The following is a 5689-nucleotide window of genomic DNA, read 5'->3' as shown; positions in this document are numbered from 1 at the left end:
TCCCTATTATAAGGCACTAATCTCATTTTGAGGTCTGAGACAGCAGGACCTTCTTACTTCCCAGAAGCCTCACCTCCTAATATCATCACATAGGTGGTCAGGATCCCAATATGAACTTGGGGAAGACATAAAGATTTAGATCATAGCAGGTTTGTGTTCAAAAGGCAGAGAAGGGAGTGATTTTAAAGGTGCTAAACTACAAAACTTCTTTATTTCTATGGAAGGTTATGCATCTGTGTTTTATTTAGTCTCCTGATATTGCATCCCTTGGTCACAGGGAAACTCTTAGGATGACTTCAGAAACTCTTAGGCATCTTGGGGGGCTCACTCCATGGTGACATGCAAGTTACCCACTGGCTGCCTTGTTTATGCTGCCTCAGCTTCTCAAATGATCCTTATGGCTGGTAGACTGTATGGGGAAGTTAATCTCCCTTTCCCCAAATGGTCACCCCAACACTAGGCACATGGGTAACCACTGAGAGATGGAATAAAATTATATGGAGATGCATGTGATAGTTGGAACAAGAATGGGCAAGAGTCTCACCCTGACCAGTTACAAAATAACTTAGTTCAGGCTCTGGGTGGGACACTTGTACCTATGTTCTACCCACACACTGTTTGGTGCATGTCCCATTCTCCTGTTGTGCCTGTAAGGCATGGAGTAGTGGCAGAGGCTGATGGCAGAATGGGCCTACCCTGCCCCTACAATGAGACCTGGTCACTGCAGTGGTGGCAGATTGGAGGTGGAGAGGCAGAGTCTAGAGTTTCCAAGGCCCCTAGACAGTGGGGAACAGGTAAGAAGTGCTGAGCATACAGGTGAGATTGTGGAAGGAAGAACCCTTCATAAGCTGGGAATGATGCTATGAGCTCTTGCAAATTTCATTGAACTTCATTTATGAAATCCAAATTCAAAAAAGTTACTATAAAATTCAAGGTAGTGATCACAGAGAATTAAATGTGTTACTAGATTGGCTGCATGCCCCACAGAGCCAGCCCTGGATACATGATCCACAGACTCAGTAGATGACATTGTTTCAGAGGACAATCATAGGGGCTTCTGAAAAAGGAAATAAAGTAACCAGTGATGTCAGAGATATGAATGAGGTGGAGTGGGGGTGGGGCAGGGAAGAGGTCACATGGGGAATAATTCAAAATTATTACAATAAGAGAAAATGCTTAAGATCCTGGGTTCCATACCCAGCAATAAAAGAAGTGTCCCTAGTGGTAAGGGACTTTTCAGAGTCACACAAGTCTTGTTCCATAGCAGTTGAACTAGGGGAAGATGAAGAGGATGGAAGTTTGACAATGAGAGAAGTTGGAAGACTGGGAAGAGAGTCAGAATAGCAGGGGAAACGGGAAACTGAGTAGGTGGTCAGAGTTTTGAAAAGGAACAGATTTTCTTTGTTTCAGGCAGAAAAGTTTTGTGTTTTGGTTGAATAAGGAAGTCAGAAGGGAGGTCTGTGGGGTAGGTTTGTTTAGAACAGAAATCAAAGGACGACTTCTCTGAGAGAAAGAAGTAGCATCTGCAAGGGCCATGCTGTTCCTGCTACTCCCCTTGCTCGCTGCTCTCTTCCCAGGAGGGGACAGTGGTAAGAACTGGGGCAACTGACAAGGTGTGTGTGTGTGTGTGTGTGTGTGTGTGTATGTTTGTGGTGATGGCAGTTTCCCCTGCACACACCTGGAGAGAATGAGTGCCAAGCTGGCCCCATTCTGCATGTCCTTACTCAAGCCCTCTGTGCTCTCCTGGAGGTTGTTGGTAGAGCATGGGACTCTGGGGGCCAGCAGATGTCATCTAAGGTAATGGTGGCTCTCCACTTTTCCAGATTATGTGTCTTCCTACTCTGACACCTACTTTCTCAAGTCTCTCCCTCCCAATGTCACATTTCTCCCCATTCTATCTATTCTTTTGCCACAGGTTTGTAGGAGCTTGTCTCCTACCATCTCATGCAGACATCATCCTTTCACAACCATTCCTGGGTACATCTGGGCTCAGGCTGGTTGGGGGAGCTGCAGACTCACAGATGGAACAGCAGCTCTAATACCATCATTTACCTGTATCCTTGGTCCAGGGGCAACTTCAGTAATAATGAGTTGATGGATCTGGAAAAGTTTTTCCATGCATACTTCGGTGACCATCAGGAATTTTACATTTTTCAATTAATGTTTAAAGGTGAGTTCCCTTTCCTTGCTGGAAGAATAAATTGATGAAGAGTGGGACATCTCAGTGAACTGGTATTCCTCAGGGAAACACCCTCTCTGCTCTGAATCTTATTCCACTCTCTTCAGTATAAAACTGCAATCACACTCTGGGCACGTGTAATAAACATAACCAGATTCTTCAAAAACTTCAGTTTTTGCCACTTATGAACTGCTCTCTCATTGGCTGCAGGCCTGTGTGTTATTATCTCCCCTCAGAGGCATCCAGGGGCCACCCTTTTCCCAAGTTTTAACTCAGCTTCTTCATTCTTTGTTTGACTCCTTACAGTGTGGTTTTCTTTCCCATTTAATCTCTTCAGTCATCCCCATCTAAACTGTCATAGTGACCATGGATACATTCACCCTGGTTAGTTAGAGTCTCTGCTCTCTCACAATAAGTCCTTCACCCCACACACCATCGATATCATCTTTGAACAATCCCCTCCCTTCCTCATATTACCATCTCTTCCTCCACCTCCAGCTCCTACCAGTTCCCCTTTCCGTGAACCTCAGCTCAAACCACACTGGGGTCCATCCCCTAAATTCCCCAAACTCCCTTCTGCTTGTGTTTCCCTTTGCTTCCACTCATTCCATTTTCTCCCTTTTCTCCTCTAATTCATTACTCTTCTTCTCCAGATCCCTTTGATCTCCAGGTGAGAGTAGGCTGTGAACTACATTCTGGGAAGTCCTGGATAGGCTTTGTGAGGGTAGCTATCCAAGGATATGATTTCCTGAGCTTCCAGAATGAAACATGGTCACCATCTCCAAAGGGTGGAAGAAAGGCCCAGAAAGCCTGCGAAATACTCAATATGAACCAAGCCTACACAAATAGGATACATATGCTTCTCAGTGACACCTTCCCACGTTTTATCTTGGGTCTTCTTGATGCAGGAAAGGCTCATCTCCAGCAACAAGGTCAGTCTTGTACCTAAATTTCCAAGAATTTTTCTGTTTTGAAGTCAAATTTAGGATAAAAAGAGATGAGGAATCCAAGTGACATTTGCAGAAGGGGGAAGTATATATTCATGTAGTCTCAAGTGGAGTTCTGAACCTCTCAGTGTATGTTACACTGTGTGTCTGGATGTCTTTTCTGTCTTTTGCAGTGAAGCCTGAGGCCTGGCTGTCCAGTGGCCCCAGCCCTGGGCCTGGCCATCTGCTGCTGGTGTGTCACGTGTCTGGCTTCTACCCAAAGCCTGTGTGGGTGATGTGGATGCGAGGGGAACAGCAGCAGCTGGGCACTCAGAGAGGTGACATCCTGCCCAATGCAGATGGGACATGGAATCTCCGAGCAACCCTGGATGTGGCAGCTGGGGAGGCGGCTGGCCTGGCCTGCAGGGTGAAGCACAGCAGCCTAGGAGGGCAGGACCTCGTCCTCTACTGGGGTGGTAAGAGTGGGACCCAGTTGGAGATGGGGGATATCTTCTAGCAGAGCATGAGGGCCAGGTAAAAAAATTGGGATTGATAAATTTCCTATCAAAAAGAAGAAAAATATATAATTCAAAGAGTGGAAGAATTTAAAATAAGGAATCTATAGATGCAGATTCAAACAACATCCTGGTGTCCACTTGAATCTGCAGCACCTCAAAAATCACTGGGCTGGATCCTCTTGGCTGTGATAGTGGCCCTGGCTCTTCTGGCAGGTCTTGGATTATGGTTTATGAAATGCTGGTGAGTGCTTTGTATCCATCTATTCTGTTCGTTCCTCCTCCCCAGTGCTCTTCCCTTCTTTTTAATCTTTGTTTTCACTTTTTCTTCTCCTCCCAGCCCCATTTCCATTTTCTCCTCTGTTCTCACCTCCACCTTATGAAGGTCTGTTATTTTTTGTTCACGTAGGACACACTGTGAAGCTCCCTGCAGTGCTCTCTCTTTGAAATGAGGACCCAGCTACCCAGGTGCTCAGTGTACCCATGAACACTGCTTGGTGATAACATCACTTCAACACTCCTTGTTAAAACTTTGCCATTCATTTCTGCTCCATGATCATTTACCAATATGTGTTCAATGTAATCTTGCAGGATTTGTTGTTCTAACCTGGCTTCTGTGGGTTCAACTCTGAATGGAACAGGATGTTAGCAGTGTCAGCCTGGTTAGATGTAATATATCATCAGATGCATTTCAGGTGTCACATCCTCCAGGGGTCCTTTCTTGATCCACAGTGGGAAGCCATCTCTCCTCCATCTGTGCATCCCCAGACTTTAATTGTACCTCTCACTGCCTGGCATCGCTGGCAATTGTGTAGGTTCATTTCTTCTTTTAAATTTTTAAAAGTTTGAGAGCCAAGCACATGCTTTTTAAGTCTCTGTATCCCCAGTAAAGTGTCTAGCCTATATGTAGTATGTTCTCAATAAAAACCTGTGTGGAATTTAAATAAGGTTTGTAGGGTTTTTTGTTTGTTGTTTGTTTAACTCTCTGCCTTCCTGACACCTGTGTTGTACTTAAGACATTTGAGTCTTGCTTGGCCAGGAGACTTTGTGCTTTCTTAGTTCTACATTCTTTTCTGAGTCTCTGAGGGGAAACACAGTTTTGATCGTACCAATTCTGTTATTAGATTTTAGGGAAATATAAGCATAAAACTATTGTTCCAAGTGCTCTAAAACAAAAGATCAGGGAAAGATGAAGGTCCTCCCTATCCAGTGAGCTTTATGGTCAAGCAGCAGATTCATTACATGGGAGTGTGGTAGAAATGTAGACTCTGTGGCCTGGTCTCAGATTTATTGAATTCCAGTTCTCATTTCAACAAAATCATCAGAAGATTCACAGATGCATTAAAGGTTGAGAGGCACCTCATGGTGGTGATACCTTAAGTATGGCCCAAGTGCATCACTGAGGAGGGAATCAAAAATGAGGAGCCAAAGTGCTGCCTTTGAGGACTGAAGTAGGTCCAGGTGAGTAAAGTGCATTCGTAGCAGTTATGTTCTCTACAGTTGCTGCTGCAAACACTGTTAGTGAGCACTGAGCCATTCTCCTAGGGTAAATAGAGGGGTAGGTTCCTTTGAGTTTCTGTTCTCAGTGTTTTTATTGACTGATCAATACATATCCTTGTTTTTGTGTGTTTTGTTTAAAAATCTTATTTTATCTATGTTTTCAAATAACTCATTGTATGCCATATTCTTTAAATAAAAACATTATCAGAGAAGTGTTTAACAATTTTCTGACCCTGATTAATGTGATCACATGTTTCCTTGGATTTTAATCTTCCAACAATACTGTCTATCATATTTAAAAAGAATCAGTTGTCATCTCAAGAAACCCCAATTTTTGTTGTTTTTCTTAGCTTTATCATAGCATTATAGATGCTACTTTACAATGTAACTTCACCTAATAGTCATCAAATTTTATCTTTCTTTTCCAGTGCATTGTGTTGTTCATTAACACTGAACTCACAGCCAACAGCAGTATAACTATAACAAAGCTGATCTAAAACACCTTCTTCCGGTGTAATACACATCACAGCCTTTTTCAGTTTAAGGACATTGGCTAGCCCTGTGGAGAT

The 5689-nt window shown here is 43.7% G+C and overlaps 1 pseudogene across 1 annotated transcript; it reads left to right on the top strand.

Annotated features, from left to right (window-relative positions):
• The first annotated feature begins 1360 nt into the window (after positions 1–1360).
• Positions 1361–5344, top strand: LOC101964822 (T-cell surface glycoprotein CD1a-like; annotated as a pseudogene). The gene is made up of 6 exons (XR_013427289.1): positions 1361–1589; positions 1916–2170; positions 2833–3111; positions 3300–3578; positions 3774–3864; positions 4030–5344. The product of XR_013427289.1 is annotated as a T-cell surface glycoprotein CD1a-like (transcript).
• The last annotated feature ends 345 nt before the right edge of the window (positions 5345–5689 follow it).

Source organism: Ictidomys tridecemlineatus, chromosome 11, assembly GCF_052094955.1.
Source record: "Ictidomys tridecemlineatus isolate mIctTri1 chromosome 11, mIctTri1.hap1, whole genome shotgun sequence".
NCBI lineage: Eukaryota > Metazoa > Chordata > Mammalia > Rodentia > Sciuridae > Ictidomys > Ictidomys tridecemlineatus.
Note: the sequence above shows the minus strand (reverse complement) of the source record. Positions and strands in the feature narration are given on the sequence as shown.